Genomic DNA, 27,144 nt, shown 5'->3' with positions numbered 1-27,144 from the left:
TCAGGCCATGAGTTGGCCTAACATGATCTTCTTATGGGTACCTACTGCGGTCACAATGAGCATATCAAAATAGTTCACACTATCCTGGTAGCATGCATTTTATAAGCCCTGAGGTACATCGTGCACACATTATAAACAGGGATGGCTTGGCTGCAATCATGCATGCCACATTTATGAATCCCATGGATCATCCAACCCACCTGTTGTATCTGCACCAAATGTCAGATGGGCCAGTGAATGGTCATTAGGTTCCCAAGGGCAAAACACATCTGGACTTCCACAGTTTCTGCTGCAGTTGAAACTCCTGAAGCCTTAATCAGGGAAAATGTGTTGGTTTATGGTGCCATGCTATTATGTATAAAATGGCATATATAATTGTAACTGAAACATATTAAGTAGAAAACGTTCTGCCTGAATAGACCATCTAGCTCTTTTAACTGGCATTTGGTGGTAGAGTTGATTTACTTAAATAGACTGTCTGCAGAGATTGTAGTTTCTGAATATTACTGTACTTATGAATTTATTCATTGCTATCCTCACATGTAAATAAAGGATACCGCTTATTTTTAGTGAGGTGTTGTATGTCACATCTACTCATATGCTGAACTGTAATAGTTAATAGCTTTATAAGTCATACTATCTTTCAGCATGTTAAATGCTATAAAAAAATACAGTTTCTTGTCCAAAATGTTATAGTTATTTTGTTTAATTTGCAGGCCACTGACTTTATTATCCTGTAATTATTTAGTTACTTTTATGTGTCAAATATGGCTTTTCAGTATTATAGGTTCATAGGCCCATAGGTGTGTACTAGGCTAAAAATAAATGAGCCCTTTTAAACCTAGCCATATATCCCAGATCTCTGACAAGTTCAGGTACCTTTGGTAATGTAAGCTAGGGCATGGAAGATGAAACGTTTATAAGCAGTGGCCTGGGAGGTGAACCACTGACTGACTACATATGTCCATTAGACAAATCGGTGCAAAATCAGGGGTGAATTTCAGGGTCCCCATCCAGTTGTCCAAGTTGCACTTGATTTGGGCTAGGGAGAAACTCTGCTTCACGTGGCCTGATGAGATATGGTTGTATGTTGTTGGTTTAGAATTATTTGTTTGAATACAGGTGATATTATGAGGAGACGGTATGCTTGTACAAGTATCTCCATGTCAGGTTACAAGTGCAGTGCACATACAGCATTGCTTCTCTTTTGTTGTTATGTGACACATTTGTCACCCTTTATGTTCAGATGAATGGAAGAAGAAAAAAATTAGCATAAAATGGACCTTAACTTTATTACTAGTAGAACCTAACACATTAGTGAAGTGAAGTTTTTGGTTGCTTCGGCTCAGTTATTCTAAACAGAAAGGAACTTCTCACCAGACTAGAAACTTCTGCATTTATCAATCCATGGTTCCTCTCACTGATTCTTCAGGCTTATTTCATAAGAGAGTACCCCTCCATTTAGTTCAACATGACTTGTGCTTTATTCACATATATCCAGATTGCTCCATCAATAGCTTGTTTCTCCAAGATAGTGGAGACTGGGAAACATATTGCAAGTTGTGCCATTTTCATGCATTCATCATCTAAGTTCACAATGTAATATAGTCAGATTTTAATAATATCTATATAACAAATGTTAAAGATCAGCAAACAGTGTTGTGGAAGGGATATATATATATATATATATATATATATATATATATATATATATATATATATATATATATATATTTATGGATTCCTATTACAAGAATGAAAGTTCACTACTTCGAACTTGTAATAGGAAGCCTCACTTCTGCGAAAGTTCACTTTAACGAAAGTGAACTTTTGTATAAGTGCACTTCACCGAAAGCACCACAGCACAGTGGAGGACATAAAAAACAAGCTATGTCCTCCACTATGGTACGATAGTCACGGACCTTAGGGTTAGGGCACGGGTTAGGGTAAGGGGATAGTTAGTAAAGCTATCTCCTTACCCTAACCCATGCTCTAACCCTAAGGTTCGTGACTGTCACACCATAGTGGAGGACATTGCTATGTCCTTCACTGCGCTGCAGTCATCATGGACCTCAGGGTTAGGGCACTGGTCATGGTAATGGGATAGACAGTAGGGCTATCCCCTTACTATGACCTATGCCCTAACCCTAAGGTCTGTGAGTACTGCACGGAAGTTCAGTACAACACCCGTTCATTGTACTGAACTTCGCGTAATTGCACTTTCGATTAAGTGCACTTTCGCTGCAGTGAGCATTCCATTCACTATTTCAAATTAGTGAAGATTCGATCTAGTGTATGGAATCCATATATATATATATATATATATATATATATATATATATAGATAGATAGATAGATAGATATGGGTCCATATGTCCGACACCATATGATCGACATTTGAAATGTCGACAATGGTAGTAGAACATAAAAAAAGGAAATAAAAACTTCCTTTCACATCCCCATAACTTTAATATATCAACTCCAAGAACGTACTACAGTGCGGAAGTGGAAATCCTTCCATTCCGCACTGTACGTAGATGCTGGTTTCCCATGGTCGTCATTTCAAATGTCGATCATATGGTGTCGGCCATATGATTGTTGGCATTATGAAATATCAACCATGTAAATGGGAACCATATATACATGTGTATATATATATATATATATATATATATATATATATATATATATATATACATACACACACATATATATATATATATATATATATATATATATATATATATATATATATATATGCATGTATGCATGTTACATTGCCTATTGGAAAAGAAACAGATCTAAAAATAATTAAAAATGCTGCTATAAGGAAATGATAACATTCATAATATGTTAGTTAATGTATTTTTTAATGATGTTAAAGAAAGATAGCATCAGCATGTATGGATTACTAACACTACATAAATGCTCTGTATGCTGAGGGTTTAGTCCTGATTTCTGGTTGCCTCCTCTTTGCATGTTTCTCCAGTGTACAGGAGTTTCCACACAACTTCACAAACACATTCTTTAAGTTGGTTGTCTCCTCTAAATTGTATCTAAGTTTGTGTACAAGTGTAGAAAGTCATTAATTAGTTCAGAATATAAATTTATATTAATTAGGCTTCCTCTCTACTTACATGCCTGAAATGAGATTGTCTTTGCATTGCTAGAATGAAGTTATTTTTCTATGCTTCATGCTTTAGTTTCAGGTTCAGTATATTCAGTCATGGTGTCTGTAGAATCTGAGTAAGCCATTTTTTAATGGCACTAAAGGATCCATGTATGAAGAATAGCATTGGTTGAGAAATCCTTGAATTGCTGTTATGGGAAATATATATGTCAATGTTCCTGGGTATTTTAACAGTACTCACTTATACATATCACTTTGGTATGGCAAATTGCATCAAAGCTTATGTAAGCATAGGCGCCCCGGCGCCCACTCCTTTTTTTGAAAGGTGGAGATCCTTATCTACAAGATGGGAGATGATTGTGTTGAAGAAGACAGTTTTCCTCCCACAAACATCTCATCAATGCCAGGATAAAAAAAAACTCAAGCGTTTACAGTCAGTTAGGTAGATGGATTTTATTTAATTTCTTTGCATCCTTTTCCTAAGACTGCAATGATAAGGGATTGTTTCTTTTTTCTCATGTCCTTCCTCAGTGCTGCTTTGAAATATGCAGTTTCTGTGACCCTTTCTATAAGGAAGCACTAAGCTAGTTGCCTATGTAGGCAGTTTTAAGCCTAACCAAATTCCCCTTTTAAAGGTGAGAACCAAACCCTGCACCTTGCATCTATGAGGAAACACCTTAGCCATTATACCAGCCCCCTAACTTTTTTGTAACTTTTCTTTTTCTCTTCTAAAATAGGAATACTACTCACTTTTATTGTACATGTTCATTACAAATATAATTTTCTATTCAGTTCAACAGTTGGGTTGATTCTGACCTGGGGTCCTTCATATATGTATGCATCAGGACCTTTAGTTGCATGACTGAACTTGGATGAAAACTGACACTGATACCAAGGTATCAATATCAAACCACTGTGCATGGCCTTTTCCCATCATACTGGCTTTCAGCTAGGAATTAATGTACTATCCTCCACTATAGCATTACTCTGGAGTGAGGCACTCCCCAACCAAGGAAACTGGGATTTAATGTACTTTCCTCCGCTAGAGCATGATCCTGGAGTGAGGCAACCACTCCCCCAACAAGGAAGTTATGATTTAATGTACTGTCCTCTACTAGATCATGGCAGTGGAAAGAGGCAACCCTCGAAAAGAAGCAGAACAATCCCCCCAGTACACCTGATCTACCTCTACCAGTTCATTCACTCAGACAATAAGAATATGGGAAAAATAGAATAGGAATTATAAAGCATATCAAAAGGCTGGCTATATATGCGTTGTAATGCCTGACATCTAACATGAACATTATAATGCTCACCCCATCAACAAATGGAAGGGGCACGCCCAGACAAATGGCTACAAGATGCCGCAACACCATGGAAATAAGCAGGATGTAGCTCAGCCTGATCATGTGATAGGGAACAAGGGAGGATTGAATCAACATGCATAATTAACTAATTCTGTACTAAATGCTCTGCTTAGAGAATGAGGTCAGAACTGATGGTGTAAAACAAACAGATTAGAAATGTTTATTTATTGATATATTCATCTACTTATTCATGTTTTTATTAACTGACATATTTACTGCATTTTGATGATTGTGTAAATGTACTGAAGACACTTTTCAGGTTTGACCTGTGCTTACAATGAGCAAAATTAAATTTACATTAAAATTCAGATATATTATAGACAGCAACCTTCTGATGATATGCCATGCATTCAAAATACCATTTGACAATACTGTATACTGAGCAGGCTGCCGTGCATTAACAGTATAAAGGAGTTATGACAGAAACTCAATTATTTTTTAGAAGTTAGCTATAATACCAGTAAAGCTATTTCATGTACAATATTTACCTGCTAAATACATCATGGACAGAGCCATAGCTTGCTCATATATTGCCTCCTTCTGTTCCCTGAATTGGTACCTCTAAACTCTAAGTTAAGGAAACAAACAAAAAAGATCCTCTACTTATGGATTAAAAAAAATCGCTTTACCGTTTTAAAAATGTAAACTGCAGCAGACTGTTTGCTATCAAACAAGCCATTAACCCCCTCCCCAGTAGCTTAGCTTGCTACAGCTTGTACCACATACTGTATGATGCTCTAAAGTGCTTCAGTCCTGACCATAAACGCAGTATTGGTATTCATTTCCAAAACAGCATTCAGAAAAATGAATGACCACTGACCAAATGGTATTTGCCAATCACACCTTGCACCCAGGCCAACTTTGTTGTTAGCCTCACCTGAGCTACACCTGTTGTCATGTAAATAAGGAGTTAATAAATCACCTAGGGAAAGTTGATATATAATGTTCCTAGTAAAACGTACATTTTATTAAGCTTTGTCCTGAAAGCGGAGCTTCTTTCTGAAGATGTTCTATAAGCGTTGGTTTATAACCTCCACTGTCTACTCTAATGTTATATAAGGATAGATCATATCAGGAGCAAATTCACTAAAGGCTTTTTGTCCTACTGATAACACAAAGCAAGACCTGATGAGGGTGGCACTATTATCTTTACTACCCGTGGGGGAGTATGATTTTTCCTTCAAATGGAGAGTGGGTTTTAAGGGGTTACATTTCCAACAGTTATGATCTTGATAATTTGTGTGAGCAATACAAATGTAGCTCTGCTCTGCACTGGTAGCCACTTTTAGGAAGTTACAGCGGTGTATATGATTATTTGCTGGTATGATAAAATGGCAAATTTTATCTTCATCTGTTTGTAGATTGTGGAACTTGATTCTGGAAATAAGTGCAAAAACTGGGAGGGAGGCTAATTTATTTTATTTATTTATTTATATTTGTTTACCGGGAAATTCCGATTGAACACAGGTCCTTTTTCAGCAGAGGCCCGGGGAGAAAACCTCCACAGAAAGACGTGGAAGATGGTAAACAATAACAATCAAGATGTGTATACAGTAGAGGTGATCATGACATGGAGACATACAGGAGAAAATTAGGTACAATTAAGTAGCAAGCTCTAATTACAACATTGTGAAAGAAGTAAAACATAGTGCTACAAATGTTCTAAACAGTAACTAAGCAACAATAATAGACTAAATGAATAACTAATTCCTGGAAGTATAAACAAGTAATGAGTAATCTTCAGTTCAGTTTTATAGTGATAGAGGGTATACTCTATCTAAATCTGGGAAAGGAGGGTTTATTAGACAGGATTTGGACAAGAACAAAGCCAGTGAGAACTTAGGTGAGATTTAAGTGCAGTCTTGAAAAGACTGCAGGAAGGAAGGGCAGTTATGGTAGTGGGAAATTTGTTCCAAAACTTGGATATAGCGCAGAAAAATAGTGCTTCACCTGCTGAGTTTTTGGCTTTGTTGACCTGGAGTAGATTCTTGTTGCAGGAGCATAGTGGTCTTTAAGAGTGGTAGGGTTAGAGAATTGTATGGAGTGATGGGATTGGAGAGGGTGGTTTACTAGCTTATGAGCAAAGGCGAGTTGAGTTTGATGTAGGAGTTGTGGGAGTTCAAGCCGGCCAAGGTCTCTAAGGGAGACACAGTGGTGGCTGTGGTAAGAGGCACCAGTGGTACATTTTGTGATTTTATTGTTGCAGGCTTTGAGTTGGTGTAGGTCGGACTGTCTAAGATTTGTAAGTATAGGTGATGCGTAGAGTAGGGTGGAGATTATTTGGAACTGGTGATAGAGATTCTTGCTGGTTTGGTGAGGTATTGGTGGCTTCTATATAAGGTACCCAGTTTTTTGTGAACTTTTTTTATTGCTAGTGATATGTGGGTGTCAAATTTTGGATTATTGTCAATCTGTACACCAAGTAGTTTTGTGTGAACATACACACACCTCTGTTTCATCAAAAGTGCTTTAGGATCAGCAGGTTACATTTTTTTATTAAAAATTCTGCAACACAGCCATTGACGATAAAATCATAAATATAACACATGGTACAATGGATCTTGTGCCCACTCATGAAAACCACACGCACGATTTGACCCTGACTAAAGTCCGCAGCTATTCACATTCAGCAAAAATGCTTTTTGTAGCTGATATTGCTCTCTTCACATTAAGACATTAACGTCTAAATGAAATAGTCCATCTGACCAAAATGCTTTCTTACTATGGCACAAACCACTTTAGCACGTAATGCTGTTTAAAAATAAATAAATATACTTCAAGAAAACACTGGACTCTATTCAGTTTTCATCATCAGGTAGTAAAAGTATATAAAACGTACTGAAATGGGACTCTGAATACTATTCCACTGCCAAAATGCTTGATGAAAATGACATTGGCAAAGCACTGCAACTCTGACTCCAGTCTGTAAAATCTGCCACCTTCCTCTACAAAGTTATCCTTAAGAACATTGTGCTAAAATGGGTTTAAAGACCCTTGCACAGTGGACGGACTAAAAATACGTGCGTGTGAAAGTAGCAAGTTTCATACACCTGCCTTCAGAGAAGCAGCTAGTGGAAAAGATTCATGAAATATCAGTTCAATAAGTAATAGGCTGCTAGTTTTGTGGGTTTTAGTTTTGTCAGGAGTCTTTTTATGTAGGAGGTGGGTACTGTGGAGAGAAAGAAGATAGGGAGGAGTGATTTGGGGTTAGCTGAGGGGGGATTAATGTAGGGAAGTGTTTTTTTGTTAGTGATAGAGTGGATTCTGTGAAGTGTTTATTGAAGTAAGCAGCAATGTTACTGGTGGAGAGAGGGGTGGTTGGTAGGGGGGTGCTTACTTTTCCTGGGCAGAGTGTAGAGTTAATTGTAGACCAGAATTGCTTACGGTTGTTTTGAAAGGAGTTTAGGAACATAATAGCTTGTACATCCAGGCAAGTTCCATATTAAAGATGCCAGAACTGTAATTGTGAGTAATGAAATTGAACGAAGTGTCACTCAGAGAAAGGGTGATATTCCAAGGCATTCCAAGGTACTACAGTCATCCTTTATGAAATTATGTTCACTCTTTACAAAAGAATATAGAGGACATTTTGATACATATTACATAACTGTATTTTAAAATGCTCCACAATAAAGCAACCACCCCTGGTAATAAAACTGACATTTGGAATGCTCGATTTATTTAGATTTGATTCGGATGGCTTTTTTTGTAATTACACTACTCTCTTAATCAGTACTATCATTTTACAGAGCTGTAGCTGTCCTGGCCTTATCAGTATCTCGTAAGGCCCTCAGCATTGCACTCTCAGCGTATTGTACTGCTGACTGTCAGCATATTGTACTGCTGATTACCTCTCATGCTTCGATAACAGGAAACAGTTGCCATATGTTTGATTTTAAGATATCATTCCTTTGAACATATTATCTGTGAAATGACTGACACATTCATTTTACTACCATAGCTACAGAAGTTTCATTGCTGCTAGTGGATGGCCTTAGTTGCTAGCTTATTCTCAAGAAATAATTTTTAAACAGTCCTAATATTAATATATGTAGGAAAGTCCCATGCACAAATTAATAATATATAATTTGTTTCTTCATCAGCTGAAACTGCCCCCTTTTGCATTTGATGAAAACATGAAAAGGTCAGCTAGAGCACAAGCTAAGGCATGTTCACAGCATCATTCCTGTTTTACCTACAGAAAAGCGATAATCAGAACATGGATTTGTAATGTTTCATTTCATGGGAGTATTAATATTACTAGCTGCTCTCATACTGTGTGAACATCTGTTTTAGTGACATACAGTAAAAGGTACATAAAAATACATAATATTTTCAATGTGTGCAGTTGTTTTATTCCACAAATACTATCCCAAACATCTCCCACCATTTTGAGGGTTATTCTGCAATTCTCTATATTTCCTTAAGGAGCCTGTAAATAGAGTGGAATTTAATTAGTTAAGTACCTGTAGAAAATAGGCAAACGAGATCAGCCTGCAATGCATCCCTAAAAATATGAGCCTTCTGCTTAAATGGTCACTGGATTTACCTCTGCATATGAACTTTGTATGTGGCAGGATACATATGCATGTAGGAGGCATTGCCAGGATCCACTGATCATATATATTGCCTTAATGGCACTTATACAAAACATGAGTACGAGAGAGAACACTAGGTACAAAGGATAACAGATCATGCATGAAAGACACTTAACAAAGACCTGGGTTGTGGGGAAACACTATCCATAAGGGATAACACTGAAAGGCACTTAACAAAGGTGTGGGTCAGGGGATAAACACTAGGCGCCAGGTATAATTCTTTAACAACATGCCTTATGGGCAGTTATAAAATAAATATTAAGATAATGTGGGGTAGTGCAGGGGTGCACTACACAGTATGAATACTCTAACCAGAATGCCTTAAAGGCAATAAAAGAGAAACCAAACTCTGTATCTTCCCTTCTCTCCATAAAGACATTAGTTCTCTGTGTCACCACTAAACCCCAGGGAAAATGGCAGAATAACACCTATAAGTGTAAAAGTAAATTATTTTATAAGGGGGGAACTTTGAACTCTGCACCCTTGGCAAAGGAAACAGCAGCATTAAACCACTATGCAAAATAATATATTCATTTTGTAAGGCTTTCATTAGAATATAATAATGATCCGTGCAATGTCATTGCCAGAAAAGATAATAATCTTTATGATTCCAATGGCTCTCTATTAAGATGTCAGCATTTGGAATGCCAGGTGCAGAAAAAAAAAAAAAAACCTGAAAACAAGGGAGAAGAGTGAATTTTTAAAATTGCACTTCACCTTGAAACTTATTTTTCATGGGGAAACAAGCTACCCTTGCAGCCCCCCCACCATAACTTATATATATATATATATATATATATAAAATCAATCTATAAATATATAGGTTTATTATCATAATCCTGAAACTACTTCCATAGAGTGGTCACAACACTGAAACCAGTAATCTCGACCTGTCCAGATACGACGTCAGTATTACCAAGCATACCTTCCCTCCCAGTCAATACCAAATAACATTTTCCAGGGTGGCAAGCCCCCCCTGCACCCCCTGCTAATTATATATACAAACTCCAAGATTGCACTACAGTGAGGAAATGGGTACATTTCCCAATCCCCACTGTATGGTGATCCCAATGAAGAATGTTGACCTCACAACACTGAATGCACACTAGCATTTGCAGTTGTGGTGCCAAACATTTTTGGTTCTGCCTCCCATGAACTGGGAAACTTGCCTTTAGACTATCCCATTCCACAAATACTATCCCATGCCGTCCGACATGATAGTAAACCATATATATATATATATATATATATATATATATATATATATATATATATATATATATATATATATATAGGTCTAATACGGTTGATTGAAAACTCACTTGACCGAAAATGAAATTACTAGGACCACTTCACTGAAAGCTCACTTCACTGAAAACTCATTTCATTGAAACTCATTTCATTGAAAGTTCTAAATGGCCTTTTCCCCACTGTAGTGCGATCCTGGAGTTAGTATATAAAGTAAGGGGGGGTGGGTGTGTGTGTGTGGCATAGCCCCCGACATATTATAAACATTTTAAACTATATACTTACAAGTGCAATGAATAAGTGTCCCCAAAAGAGAATATATAACCAAGATATGTGGGGGTTTCACCCCCTACACCTCCCCTTACTTTATATACTAACTCCAGGATTGCACTACAGTGGGGAAGAGGCCATTTGTAACTTTCAACGAAATGAGTTTCAGTCAAGTGAGTTTTCAGTGAAGTGAGCTTTCAGTGAAGTGGTCCTCGTAATTTCAATCTACCGTAGTAGATCTATATATATATATATATATATATATATATATATATATATATATATATATATATATATATATATATATATATATATATATATATATATATATATATATATATGTGTGTGTGTATAGATCTTGGTATCTTGGACTTTATATGTAAATCCAGTCTTCTGGACATTCAGTCTCTGTATTTCAGGATTCACTCTAGCAAGTCCCAACATTTCAAATGGTTACCAATTCTAACATAAAGGCATTTTGTGATTCCAGCATTTGGTGATGGACAATGAAACATATAAAGATGTCAAAGCTGAGTTGTTATGGTTAGTAAATCCTAGCAATTTCTGTAAGTCTACTACTTGAATTCTTAAACGACTGATAGCACTAATTAACTGAAGAGCAAATGGATAATACATGACATGCAGAATGGCAATATCAAAAAAGAGCATAATGTTTGTGATTCCAGCATTAAGGTGCAGTCCCACAATGAGAAGGCAGAGCTGCAACGCACTGACGCTGTGTTGTAGCTTAGTATTAACTAGACACTAAGCAATATCAGTAAGGGATATGCACTGTAGCTTAGTATTAACTAGACAATAAGCAGTATCAGTAAGGAATATGCATTGTAGCTTAGTATTAACTAGACACTAAGCAGTATCAGTAAGGAGTATACATTGTACCTTAGTATTAACTAGACACTAAGCAGTATCAGTAAGGAGTATGCATTGTAGCTTAGTATTAACTAGACACTAAGCAATATCAGTAAGGGAAATGCATTGTAGCTTAGTATTAACTAGACACTAAGCAGTATCAGTAAGGAGTATACATTGTAGCTTAGTATTAACTAGACACTGAGCAGTATCAGTAAGGGATATGCATTGTAGCTTAGTATTAACTAGACACTGAGCAGTATCAGTAAGGAGTATGCATTGTAGCTTAGTATTAACCAGACACTAAGCAGTATCAGTAAGGAGTATACATTGTAGCTTAGTATTAACTAGACACTAAGCAGTATCAGTAAGGAGTATGCATTGTAGCTTAGTATTAACTAGACACTAAGCAGTATCAGTAAGGGATATGCATTGTAGCTTAGTATTAACTAGACACTAAGCAGTATCAGTAAGGAGTATGCATTGTAGCTTAGTATTAACTAGACACTAAGCAGTATCAGTAAGGGATATGCATTGCAGCTTAGTATTAACTAGACACTAAGCAGTATCAGTAAGGAGTATGCATTGTAGCTTAGTATTAACTGGACACTAAGCAGTATCAGTAAGGAGTATACATTGTAGCTTAGTATTAACTAGACACTAAGCAGTATCAGTAAGAAGTATGCATTGTAGCTTAGTATTAACTAGACACTAAGCAGTATCAGTAAGGAGTATACATTGTAGCTTAGTATTAACTAGACACTAAGCAGTATCAGTAAGGAGTATGCTTTGTAGCTTAGTATTAATTAGACACCAAGCAGTATCAGTAAGGGGTATGCATTGTAGCTAAGTATTAACTAGACACTAAGCAGTATCAGTAAGGAGTATACATTGTAGCTTAGTATTAACTAGACACTAAGCAGTATCAGTAAGGAGTATGCATTGTAGCGTAGTATTAACTAGACACTAAGCAGTATCAGTAAGGGATATTCATTGTAGCTTAGTATTAACTAGACACTAAGCAATATCAGTAAGGAGTATAGTTAAATCCTTTGTTTATTGCACTGGTATGTATACACACGTTCTTACTTACCTGCTTATCTGCTTACCTATATATCTGCTTATTTGCTAAGTGAGCTGATCCTGAGACCCCTTTTGGGAAAATAACTAAAAAGATAACATAAAATATATAACATCATTAGCATTTGTTGGTGTGACAGATTTGTTTCCCAGAGATTCCCCCATCTGTGGAATAGACTCCTTCTCCACATCAAGCAGAGTACTTCATTAACCCTTTTTAAGTGCAACCTGGATAACTGGATGAGAAACAGAAAATACACCCCTGGGATTCCAACTGTGTCCTTGCTGGACAGGGGCTTTGGGTGCGGACTTCTCAAAACATGGCCTAAACTCTTGACTAGGCTTATAAGGGCCTCTGGGCCAGTAGCCTAGTAACTTTCTATGATCCTATGAAAATGGTGAAGCGTTATAAATTAATTTGATGCCTATACAAAATTATACACTTTTTACAACTGCTTGCTTTAACTGTACTGTAACAAGCACCTTGCTGCGTTTACAACAAACACACCTCATTGGAAGTACTTATTTGTCTTAGGCATCACCAGGAGTACAGTGTCTTCCTTTGGTTATGAAGCTGCAATATTCATATGGCTTCATAAATCACTACCATTACTGGACTCCTGCACCACCGGTGCCTGTCAGTCAAACCTCCTGGCAACTTGCAACCGGTGCTTTCCCCTTTGCCCTGCCCTAGTTATGGATCTGCTTTAATAAAGTTGGCTTCCTCTCTCATTTTATGGTTTTACTTACTGCATGAAGCCTTTGCTGCCCACGATGTCGTCAAAGTTCAGTTCATGGACATACCAACTTAGTAAATTTTAATCTAAAGATACCAAGGTAGCACTGCTGAATGATTAGATGTTTTAACAGCAATACATGTGAGCTTGAGACCTGTCTTCAGTGTTCTACTACAAAGAAAATGTTCCTTCTTTGCAAGGATTCAGAATCTACCATGCTCTCAAGAGCTTTAAACCAAGTCTTGGTAACGGCACAAATGTCCACATTCTCCAGCATGAGGAGGACTTATTGCATGTATAGTTTATTGTTTAGGCTCCTTGCATTGATCAGTAACACCGTAAGGTTGCCTTAAGTCTTTTTGACTATGTTGTCAGTTTTTTTTCATTTTGGCATTACCTAAAAAAGACTCTAAGGGAGTGGATAAAGTTTTAGACAACATTCAAAAACTTAGGGGGACAGATGCAGACCATCACTGGCAAAGCAATGTGGTCAGTTAACAATGTCCTCCCTTGCTGATAGATATTTGATATCTCTGGAGTGACACTAGAAACTAAGCCAATTTTTAAAATCAATAATTATATGTACATCGTGTAGCATCATCTTTGTGAAGTTAGAATGCTGCTCAAAGCAAGGCTCATACCTATCTGTGACACATATTCAGAGAGATCCATCGTGCCTCTTTTCATATAGTCCAGTGAGGTCCATCTCAAGTCATTTATATCCACATGGACTATGACAGAATCATATTGGTACCTCTGGTGCAGTGACATGAGTGCATGCATGATAGTTTCTTACCTGATGCCAGGATCTGCAGTATCTGTTATCTTCTCCTTGTCTAATGTTGTGAGTCAGGCATCTGCATGTTGTAAAATGGAATTTCCAATGACAAGAGTAGTAGGTAAAGTGCTTGTTTGCATTATGGGCTTTGTTCTTTGAGGGCCATTGGGTGTTTACGTATGTGTGTTGTGTGGTATTGCTTTTGTTGTGTGCTTTAGTGATTGCTGAAGAAAGGTGTACCATTACACAGCGTGTTTCAGGTTTGGGAAGGTTTTTGTAAGTGCCTGACCATGAGCATTAGGAGATCTGTGTCTGAGGTGAAGAGTATGTGTGAGGGATGTAGTGCGTTTGTTCTTCACAGCCTTGTTTGCAAGTGACATTTTTGTCTCCAAGGAAGTTGCGTATTTACATCTCTCACATACAGTTTCTTTAAAGATTAACTCATTGTCTGAGCACGAGACAATGCAACATTTTGGAATATTTTCAGGTCCCATGTGGCCGGCATTTTTGATTTTGGATAGTTATGATGGCCACAGAGATATCAGGAAATTGCATACCCATGTTGTCTGGTCCTGTATTAGGGAGGATTGTTAGGGTTTAAAGACTGGGTTTTAACAGGGGTATCCTAAGGTGGTTTCTAGGGCTAAGGGCAAGGTGTTAGATAGTGCTAGGATATGGCATTAGTGCTGTTTGATGCACAATGTATCTGCTGTCAGCTGAACAAGAAGACAATCATGTAGGAGCTCCTGAAAAATGAGGCGGCAATGTGTAGTAAAGGTTTTCTCAACAGAAATACTGATTTGCGGGTTGGGTCCTCAGTATCATGTGTCTGAGGAAAACAATGAATGGAAAAATACTTAAGTAGTTTACACAATACACAATAGCAATGAAAGAGGGAAAGAGGTGGGGGACTTAGGAAGCCAGATTGCCATAAGGGGCAGAAGCCAGAGACACACCCTTTTAAATCCACAACAGGAAAAGATTTGGAGGGATTGGGGAAAATTAAAGCTACAAGAAGCAGTTCTTAGTTTTCTGTTGTAGGGATACTCAGAAGCTAGATTTCTTTGTTTAAATATGTAAGCAGGAAGTGTTTCCACCCGATTCGTGTCTTAATAGCCACATTAAATTAAATGGACAGCCATATATAGCTTTAGGTAACCAACAGCATTCAAATCATTAGGCAGATAAGAAAAAAGTGACTAGCAGGCATTCTCCATTTTACAGGCCTTTTTGAGAGCTATAAATGGTACAGTTCTCCTAATAATCTGGAACCTGTTGCTATTGTATAACTCTTCTAAATTCTATTTCATTATGGATAGATTCATCAGAAAGTCTGTTCCCATCCACCAGAAAAAAAAAATTGAAAACTGAAGCATGACTTTACATAGTGGAACTCCTTTATAAAGGAGCTCTAAAAGAAAAGTAATAAGCTATTTCTAACAGGTCCTCAATCACTTAATATAAAATGGGCTTAAAATAAAAAAAAAATAGCAAGCACACTATCAAGGAGTGGAAGGTCATGTATGAACTCAGACTCACTACCAAATCAAAATATAATCACAAGGCTTTTTTCAGCTACAGTAGAAAACTAATAAACGTCCATTATTGAAGGGAACTGATTTGCAATGGAGACTTCTTTCTGATCTCAAAGCTATTGCTAATGTATTCACAGAAAAATCCAGGGATAATTTCATTCATCTGCACAGCCAGATGTTCTGTCAGTATTGAATAACCCCTCCCTAGCAAAATCATCTCGAATCAGGTTACATCCTCACTATCTAAAATCAAAAATGCTGGCCCCATGGGACCTGATAATATCCCAAAATGTTTCTAAATAAATGTGAAACCACACTTAGCCAAACTCCTGTTAAACATCTCCAACTTATGTGTCTCCACATGTGATGTCACTGAAGTGTGGATAACAACAATAATGGTACCATTATAGAAAGGGGACACCATGACACCCCCCAAAACTGCAGATATATTAGCCTTGCAGATATTATTTATGAAGTCATGGAGCACATAATTGGTGGACTGATGAAATATGGAATACATGCCAGACAGACCTTGGACTTAAACCAGTTAGATTTGAAAAGATTATCATGTGCCCTTCCAAACCTTGTCATTTTTTTCAAAAGGTCACAGAAGTACTGATGAGTATGTGACAGTCCATAATGTGTACCTTAATTTCCGCAAGCCTTTGACATCATCTCACTTGATTGTGTCATGGATAAACTCTCCTTACTTAAAATAAGCTAATATATAGTCCACTGGATAATCAAATTACTTTCTGACAGAACCCACATTGTTAATGCAGGAGGTTAGTCCTCCAGCAAAGGTAGTCACCAAATTGCTTCTGTGGGGCATTGCTCTTTCCTCATGCTTTTTGAAATCTACTTCTCTGAAGTGAAAGCAGATATCAAGCAGTTGTGTCTGAATGTGCTGAAGACTTCAAACAGGGTGGGTCTGTCAAAAAAACAAACAAACAAACAGTCCAATCATTGTGTCAACCACTGTTTCTCCATCCTTGTTGCAAACTGTGAGAACCTCCTCACCTCACACAGACACTCACACACACTCACTCACACTCACTCACTCACACACACTCACACTCACACACACACACACACACACACACACACACACACACACACACACACACACACACACACACACACACTCACTCACACACACACACTCACTCACACTCACTCACACTCACTCACATGCACCTAAAGGAAGTAGAATCCCCTTTCCCCACCCTCGGAGCTAAACTTAAACTGTTCTTCTAAACCAAATAAAACTGTACTTATGGCACGGCAGGCTACATCACATAAGGGTCTCTCAAGGTCTAGACAATCTCTCTCTCAACTACTAACACTTCTTAATGGCACCAATCCCACCATCCCCTTCCCTGATTGTCATAACCCACAGCATTTCTGCCATGATGCAAACCTGAAATATAATTATGTAACATATAAATTTTTCTCATAATTCTTGCTACATCTGTTAATTTCTGCTATACAGCTTTTGTTATGTATTACTTTCTGTTCTGTTTTTGAAAGGTTCAGCTTACTGCCTCTCTGTTCTACTTTTTTTTCTTTTGTTGTTTGTGAATTATTTTTCCCCAGGCAGCACCTGTAAATGATCAGTTATGATTAATGTACTAATCTGGTAAAAACATGCAAAATAAAATAAGGCAATATAAAGTAAAATAAATTAAAATACATTTCCTCCAGATAATACAGACATCCCAGTAAGGCTATTTTCAGACCAGTGCCTTGTATTTTAATCATAGGCTTACCTAAATGCCAAAATACACCATCTTCTCATTTTACGACATTATTAGTACCTCTCTTAAGACCAATACAATTATTTGGGACTTTGGCACCTATGCTGATAATGATCTTTTTTCTAGCAACATGTTTACTTGTGGTTAGGAAGTGCTTGTACCTTACTCACCTGATCTGTAAGGGTATATCCCCTGGAATACATGCAATGATGTTCACTCTATACACATTCCCTTATTAGATCTATCTTTGCTGTATTTTGGAATGTACATCATAAAGCACCTTGACCACCTTGAAAGAGACCCCAAAGATTTCTGACCAAGAAAATTTCTGGATTGTATAATGTAAGCTACCCTGAAATACTACCGTGAAACTACTATTCTAAGAGAAAAGTAAACATTCTTCCTTTTTTCCACTAAAAGTTAGTTCCTAAGAAAACCTTTTCCTTGGCTTTTAATTTGCTAGCCCCAAAACATGTATGTCCATTCTCATTTAAAAGGCATGAGACATGGGTCGATATGGAGCTCCACTTGATTAAAAAGTTGTAGGACAGGACATTTTGTGTACCACTGTGAAGTCACAAACATGATCTGGATGAGTATTATAGGTTGAACCTTCAAAGAAGACAACTTACCTGTCCAGAAAGCTGTCAGCAATGGCAAATTGACCATAGATAAGTACTAGGTTACCTGTCCTTACAAGACATTTTAAGCCTAGCCAATTTTTCTTCAATGGTGAGAATCAAACCCTGTACCTTGTGTCTGTAAGGCAAAGGTACAACCCCCTAGCTTAGCAGCCATGCTGTTTTGAGGTTATGTCTCACCACTAACCGAGCTTCTCCATCTCACCAATTTGAGTTGGTTGCTAATTTTTTGCAAGCAAGATTGTGACTATTTGGTCTGTCTTTCTGTCCTAGGACATAGGTTTTATAGCATCAAATGATAAAGTTTGCAGTACATCCTGGACAGTGGTTACTATTTTCAAATACAACAAAATGTCTTGTTATGATCACATTTATATAGTCTAAAACCTGTTGTTTGCATGATTGTACATCAAGGCTTATCCAGGCTAGATTCCATATACGAGGCTCAACAATCTATCAGATCTTGGTATCTTTCTTGAGGAGTGGGCTTTCCTACTGGAATGAAAATGGCCTGGATTACCCATATCCAGAAGAAACTATCCCTAGATCTTTTCTTTTGTAATTTCTGCTCTAGCTCTCATCTTCCATTTCTTGATAGGGTTATTGAGATGGTTGTGTGCAACTTGAACATTGTCTCATAGTTAATGACAAAATGGATTACAAACCATCTGGCCTCATTCACATCGTAGCAGCATGACTGTTCCATTTCAAGTAATCAGTAATCTCCTAATGGCTAGAGACATGCACTATTACTCCATTATGGTTCTACTGGATTTCACATCAGGTTTCAAGACTGTTGATCATGGCATTCCCATCCAATATGATTTTACTGTGGTATTTCCTGTACAGTGCCTGACTAGACTATGTCTTATAACTCAGACTGTACATAGAGTTTTCCCTCACTTATTAACACCTCTGTTCTGTGCTGCCTTTACTGTGGAGTGCCACAGAACTCTATATTGACCCTGCATCTTTTCTGTATATTCCTTTTGGAGATCTTAATAGGGTGAGACGTTTAGCATAACTTTTTATGCTTATGAAGCACAGCTCTTCTTCTAATTCTATCAGGATGATGTAGCAAGCATGCAGCTCAGCAGCCTTCAGACAAAGACACTTGACTTCTAAATGTGTCCTAACTCCCAACCAAGAGCAAGGCAGAGCAGGCTTTGTACAGCAGGACTTAAATGCCATATGAGCCACTATCCCCCAGCTAGGACAAGTCATAACAGCCTTTATATAGAAACATTTAACTCCCATGTGTACCCCTACCTTCCAGCCAGAAGCAAGGCATCACAGTCTTAAGCTATAAATCTGTTTAAGTTACCTGCCTGAAGCAGCTCCAAAAAAAAACTAAAAACCACAGCTTTCTAGCTCAACTCTTCTCCCAATGGGTTAAACAATCTGTGGTCATCCCCTGACCAACACACTTGCCCAGCAAAATACCTTGTGAAAGAGTTATAAATATGCTTAAGTTACCTTCCTGAAGCAGCTCCAAAAACAAATTAGAAACCACAGCTTTATAGCTCAACTCTTCTCCCGATGGGTTAAACACTCTCTGGTCATCCCCTGTGTGAAGAGTGGGTTAAGATAGATGAAGGCTGCCAGCCTAGCCAGATAGAATTTTGCAGCTAATTCTGTCATTTATAAATATGAATGTAAACTACAAGCTTGTTGTCTTAAATGTAAAAAAAATAGTGTTACATGTGGAACTGGAAAAAAATGTGACAGCAGTACACTCTACTGACCAAAGTAAAGCATGTTGTGACCCTTTGATGTAGACAGTGGTGCTGAAGAGGCTAGATGAGGACATCCTGCCTATTGTTTTAAGGCTTGAATTTAATGGACAGAATTGCATACATAAATGTTCTTTATTGCTCTGATTTCTGCCCAGGTGTAAAGAATGTAAATGCAGTTTCTGTTAGCCTGGGAAACCCAGGAAAGTGTGAATAATGATGTAACGTGTAGCCTGGGAACCCCAGAAAAGTGTGAACATTATGTAATGTGAACCAGGACTGCAATATTAATTTACACAGACAGAATCAGAGGACATTAAGCATTTTTGTCTTGACCAGCCAACTCAGCACAGCCTTTGCTCTATATGTAAGTTATTTTAGAACTGTACATTCTCTTAGAAATAGCTAGGAACTAGAAAGATTAGACTAAGTGTTTTTCTGTGATGTCAGAACTTTACTACTGTGTTATTTTAAGTATTTCTGGGTGGCCACGGTGGTGCAGTGGTTATCATTGTCGCCTCACAGCAAGAGGTTCTCTGGTTCGATCCTCTGCTGGAGTGCCTTCTGCGCGGAGTCTGAATGTCCTCCCTGTGGTTGCATGAGTTTCCTCCAGGTGCTCCGGTTTCCTCCCACATCCCAAAGACATGCAGTAGGTGGTTTGGACACTCTAAATTGGCCCTAGCTGTGTGTGTGTGTGTGTGTGTGTGTGTGTCTGTGTCTTCTGTGGAAGGTTGGGTGCTGGGCTGGCAACTCAACACTGTAAAACTCCACTGCCAATCATGAGCAGACAGGTGATTTGCTGTGGCGACCCTAACCGGGAAAAGCCAGGAGAAGAAGAAGAAGTTATTTTAAGTATTTCTCTGTGATCTCTGAACCCCTGACTAGCACTGTGTAATAAGAAGTATTGTCTTGTGTTTGTATTATTTATTATTAAATATTTTAAACCCTTTCAACTGTGACTGTTTTGTGTAGAGATAATTTAAGTTCTAGAGTACATTGCATGCTTATAGTGATCCTGTTATCAAGCCACTCTAATAAGCCTTGACTATTTAGTCACACTTACCATTTGGATAATAATATTGCACAGTAATAATTGGACACCCTTTTAAAGGCCTTTGAGTAGCTGGTAAATATTAGCTGGGTGGTGGCAGGCAGTACTACTGTATAGTCTGGGTAATAGGGGCACAGCTGGAGAATCTGTGCCAGCCTTTCCCAGGAGTGTCTGTGTGGTTGTATAAACTCTTGTCTCAAATTGTGTGTGTGTCAGCTATTTGGGCAGGGACATGAAGCACTGGTTGGACAAAGAGGATGCTGGAGGTTTTAGCTTGCCCAGCTAGGCTGAGATTTGGACTCTATAGCTGTGCCAGTGAGGAGTCTTATTGGGGACCTGGAGAGCAAGGGAGCAACCAGCCCCAGACTGACTGTGATCTCTGTGTGCCCTCAAGGGAAATTGCACTTTACTGTGTATATTTGTTATCCTTTCCTCTATATGAGACACCCCTCACTGGTGTTGGTGGTGAGGATTAAGGCTCCTTGATTGCTGGGCCAGTGCACGGGTGTCACACCCTGCCCAACAGACTCACCCAGCAAAATACCTTGTGAAAGTGTTATAAATCTGCTTAAGTTACCTGCCTGAAGCAACTCCAAAAACAAACTAAGAAACACAGCTTTCTAACTCAACTCTTTTCCCAACGGGGTTAAACACTCTGTGGTCATCCCCTGTCCAACAGACTCACCCAGCAAAATACTTTGTGTAAGTGTTATAAATCTGCTTAAGTTACCTGTCTGAAGCTGCTCCAAAAACAAACTAAAAACCACAGCTTTCTAGCTCAACTGTAAGTGTTCTTTCCACTGTAATGTATCCACACTTTGAATGTGTTTTAAGACTATATCTTCTTTTTAAAAAGTGAACTGCTCCTTATCATTTAAAGTATTAGTACAGGGCAAGTGAACATACATGCAGGTTAGTTTGTTCGGGCTGTAGTAACTTACTTTGGCCACCAGGAGACAGCACAACACCAGCAGTCTACTATATTCCTTGTTGTTTTAACTAACAATAGTACCAATAGCTTTCAGTTTAATGTTATTTTAATTCTCAATAGTTCCGCTATATGTAGGTTTAACGTTGCCAGTCACATTCTAGAGTGTTATTTAACCCCTAGTACATCTTCTGTATCCTTTGTCTTCTGTTTTTAAATATATATCTGCAACATTTCCATCTCTGACTTGCTCTCTTCTTACATCTTCAACTCTGATTTTCATAGTTGCTTCCTTTCTGAGTGTTATTTTCAGTGCTGTTTCACACTGCTGACCTGACCCTGTCAGTACTGGTTCCAACAAGCTAGGCCACTGTGACATCCATCTTCACTCTCTCCAACCCCACCCCAGTTTCTTTCACTTTCATTTCTTTCCAACCCCTCCCCCAGACTCTTTAACTTTCCCTTCCTTCCTGTGGCGCCATCTTTACCTCTCTGAACCACTATAATCCTTTCTCTATACCACTGCTAGAGCGTCCCTTTTCCCCCTTGCGCACTTTCCTCTGAACTTACCTTTTACTCCACTGACTGTTTTTTTTTTGTTCATTGACCTTGATTCTTCCTTCCCTTGGCTCTACCCACCGGCCCCCAGTACCTCTACACTTATACATAGCTAGCCACTCTCACCACTTCCACTATCCAATCCAAAGTGCCCATCATACCCCCAAAATCCCTTCCCACAGTTTACCCATTAAAGTAAGCCTACCCTTCAGAGTTTACTACCAAACACTACTTATCCTGATAAACTACCAAACTTCTTCTTCTTCTTTCGGCTTTTCCCATGGTGTCCTTATGGTGTCGAGTTGCCAGCCCAGCACCCGACCTTTTGCAGAAGGCACACACACACACGCACACACTCCCGACTAGGGCCAAGTTAAAGTGTCCAATCCACCTACAGCATGTATTTAGGATGTGGGAGGAAACCGGAGCACCCAGAGGAAACCCATGCGACCACAGGGAGGACATGCAGACTCCACACAGAAGGCACCCCAGCCGAGGATCAAACCGGAGAACCTCTTGCTGAGTGGCAGCAACGCTAAGTGTTCCACCACCGCAACCGCAGATATAAAGCTTTTGATATTAAATTAAAATTGTTCCCTATGTTTATATTACATGCAGGGATTCAGGAGATGCCACATCTAGAAGTGATTCCCAAGCTGCTGAGACAGCACAAACACAGTAATGTAACCCTGGAGTGCAGAAGCAACAGCAGTAACACGTACATGCACTGCTGTTTCTATGACCGTTATCATAGAGGGGTAGTACATCATGCTAAATGTTCCAATTACAAATGTTACAATATATGATGAAGGATTCTATTCCTGTGCATGTTACGCTGCACAACACTGACTTACAAACACAAGTAAAGAAGTTAATCTACTTATAAAAGGTAAGTTGGCAGAGAAACTCTCTCATATTCTCCTAATGCAATGTTATCCTGGTAAGCATGCATTCCTTATTACAAGTAAAAAGAAACAACTTTATAAGCATTAAATAGAACTTAATGAAACCAGATATGATTTACATTGTAAACCTTGTAACTTTAAATCCATCCTAAACATTAATCTCTTAATTAAATAAACTAATTTCCCAATGTAACTCACCCCTTACTACCATCCTAAAACCAACATCATGACCCTCAAGCCTCTATCCCTACTTATTCAAATAATACTTCTAATTACCTTAACTTACCTAAACTATATCACCCAACCTATTAATGCAAACCACTCTGCCCCCGTTTCACACCACTACCCCATCCTCTACAAAGTACACATTTACTGTTACCCTTGTATCTCCCAATCTCTATCCCTCAACACTAGCATGCTCTTCCCCTATAGACTCCTACCTAACTCTAAAAACACTGTTCCCAACTACACTAGTCTAATGTCCACAAAACTCTCTACCTGTATACTACACCTCAAACAAACCAAATACCTCATCCATCATCTTATCTCTATCCTTCTCTCCGAGGACATCCACCCAAACCCAGGCCCCTCTACCACACTGAATCCAGCCCCCCAAGCAACAGGCATACCCCTCCACTTCTCAGCTATAAATACTCAGAGCCTATGTAACAAAATTCCAAACCTTCATGCCTGGCTTCTACATAACCAGCCCAATATTCTCTCCATCTCAGAAATCTGGCTTAAACCCCACATAAAAGATTCTGAATTAACACCTCCCAACTACTGCATGTTAAGGAATGACAGAACACAAAAAGGGGGGGGGGTGTAGCACTCCTTTACTCGGCATCCCTCTTAGTCACCCTTTATACCAAACCCTTTCCCAAATTTGGCAAGGCAGAAATAATACCAGCCCTATTCCACCTAAACAAGCATAAACTCATATTTGATCTCTCCCTCTATATTCCCCCTGGAGACAATATCTCATCCCTTGAAGATATTCTGTCCTGGGTCTCCATCAACATTACTCACAAAACCATAATCTTGGGGGACGTGAACATAAACTGGCCCACAATCCAATCTCCCACTAACTCACTCAATATTAACTTACATATCTTTATGCAACTAATCAATTCCACTACCAGGCCTTCCAAGAACTCCATTACTGGAAGTACAATAGCTGGATTCTAGTATCCCATCCGCATCCAATATGCCAACGATTCTAGCATTATCTGCTCCTCCCCTTCTATCCTCACTCTAAATAAGCTTACCCAAAGTGCCTTCTCCGCTACTGAACAGTGGATTAGACAATCATCTGACTCTTAATGCCACCAAAACTAAACTTATGTTATTCACCGCCTCCAAAACCACCTCCCTAGATAGCGGTATTCTCCCAGACCCACTAGCTGACCACTTCCCCACTTCTGCCCGCCATCTCCTCACTTCCATACAACTAATTCACAACTATCTTTCCACTCACTGCCTAAAAACTTCAATTATGAAACCTTCTCAAATGCACTAAAAAGCAAAAACTGGAACCCATTAAAGACTCTTCCCCTAGATAATGCTCTCTCCTACTTTAAGTCTGATTTCACAAATGTGTTGAACTCCTTTGCCCCGTCTAAAAACAAAACATACAAAAAGTAACCCCCTACCCTGGTTAACCAAAAACACCTTACCTACTATGCAACTCCGTGACAAAGCCTGGACACGTTACCATAAAAATAAAGCCACTATCACCCTTAATGAATATAAAACACTATAAAACAAAGTAAAAAAATGTATTACCTCAGACTGCAAAGCCTATTTCTTCACTCTCCAAACAAACCACAACACCAATCCCAAACTATTTTGGAAAGGAATCTCATCTTTCCTCAACTCGGGAAAAAAAAAGAAAACCCTTGCCCTAACCCAGATGCCTTTGACATGGACTTAGCCACCCAGTATATCTCTTTCTTCATAGAGTCCATAAGCACGCTAACATTGTCCTTCAAAAACACCTCTGCGACCCCTTCTCAGCCTGCACCCATCCCTTCCTCCCCTAACATTGCTTGCCCTCAACCTCCACCCTTCTCTATCAATCCCATCTCTATAGCCACCATAAAAAAACTTCTCCTAAAATTAAAACCTGGTTCCAATGCCCCTGATGAAATTCTCCTACTTCTTAAAAGTAGCTGCAGAAGCCATTGCTGTCCCTATCAGCATACTATTTAATCAGTCTATCTCAGAAAGTCAGGTCCCCCAGGTCTGGAAGAAAGCCTTTATTATTCATCTACATAAAGGAGGCAATAATAATGACATTCCAAACTTTCACCCTATTGCTATCTTATCCCCTATTTCTAAGCTTCTTGATAAATGTATCCACCAACAACTCTTACCCTATCTCATCAACAACCAGCTTCTTACCCCCACACAGCATGGATTTAGACCCAGTGATAGCACCTCCACTGCCCTCTTCTCCTTCCTTGAAACAATTAACAAAGCCCACGATTCTGGCCATTTCATGTCCACCCTTCTCCTTGACCTCTCCAAGACATTTGACACTATTACCCAAAACCTGCTTCTTAATAAACTCTCCAAACTAAACCTATCCCCTTCCTGTACCAAGTGGTTTTCCAGCTACCTCACAACCAGACAACAAGATGTCAAATGGAATAAAGCCACTTCACCCTTCCTTAATACTCCCACAGGTGTCCTCCAAGGTTCCATTTTAGGCCCCTTGCTATTCAATATATTCATTAATGACTTATACCAAGCCATTCCAAACTCCAGCCTCATCCAATATGCCAACGATTCAGGTCTATATTACATAATTGAAAACCCATATTATCGAACACCACAACACCGACACACACAGCCCGAACCGCAAATAAGCCAAACCCCCTAAAAAATGCGAATTTTCAAATCTTGAACCGTCATAGTCAGCCAACACCACCACTTGCTACATACTACATGCCCAAACATAATAAATAAAACACATACACTAACCAAACCCTACTTCTAACCCTACACTAAACCTTACATACATTACTATCTATGCACTTACCTTAACCCGTACCCTAACCCTAAGGTCCGTAACAATCGCACACTTGCCTTACGGAGCTATACCACAGATGGGCCAACCATGACACTTTGACATTTCATGTTTTGCGGTTTTGAATGTTCACCGTTACCATAGTTTAAGCTATACGTGTCGCTCTTCTGGTGTTCGCTGAAACGGGATTTCGATCTCATAATATAGACCCAATGATTCTACCATTATCTGCTCCTCCACTTTTATCCCTACTCTAAATAAGCTTACTCAAAGTGCTTTCTCCTCTACTGAGCAGTGGATGTTAGACAATCATCTGGCTCTTAATGCAACCGAAACTAAACTTATGTTATTCACTGCCTCCAAAACCTCCTCCCTAGATAGACACTCATTCATAATCACTAGCAAAAACAATACTCCCCTAGAAATACTCTCTGACACTGAACTACTAGGAGTACTCATAGATGATCAACTAAAATTCGACAAACATTTACAAGTAAATATAAAAAAAAACATAAAAAACTTTGTATGCTATACCACCAAACTCATTATATCTCTCCTTCCACCAGGCTCATACTAGCCAGTACTTATCTCATTCCATCCCTCCTATATGGTGTATCTATCCTCACCAACCTGTAATCCTCCCTCAAAACAAAACTCTCCTCTTGCTATAGCAAGATATCAACATTTGCAGCAGGGCACAGAGCCACTTCTCACCATTGTAATTCTTTTCACCAACTAAACTGGCTTGAGCTACCTAGCATCCTCACTTATACCCAACTCATCCAAGCACACAAACTCATTTACAACCCCTCTCTTTGTCCCTCCCTAGCCACTACCTTTGAAATGCATGAACCAGAATGACTTCTAAGCTCTAATTCCCAAAAACTAATTAAATTGCACAAACCCACATGTTCATCTGGGAGTCAC

The sequence above is a fragment of the Protopterus annectens genome, chromosome 1.part1, assembly GCF_019279795.1.
Source record: "Protopterus annectens isolate FY-2018-M chromosome 1.part1, PAN1.0, whole genome shotgun sequence".
Lineage (NCBI taxonomy): Eukaryota > Metazoa > Chordata > Ceratodontiformes > Protopteridae > Protopterus > Protopterus annectens.
This window is presented reverse-complemented; position numbering follows the sequence as displayed.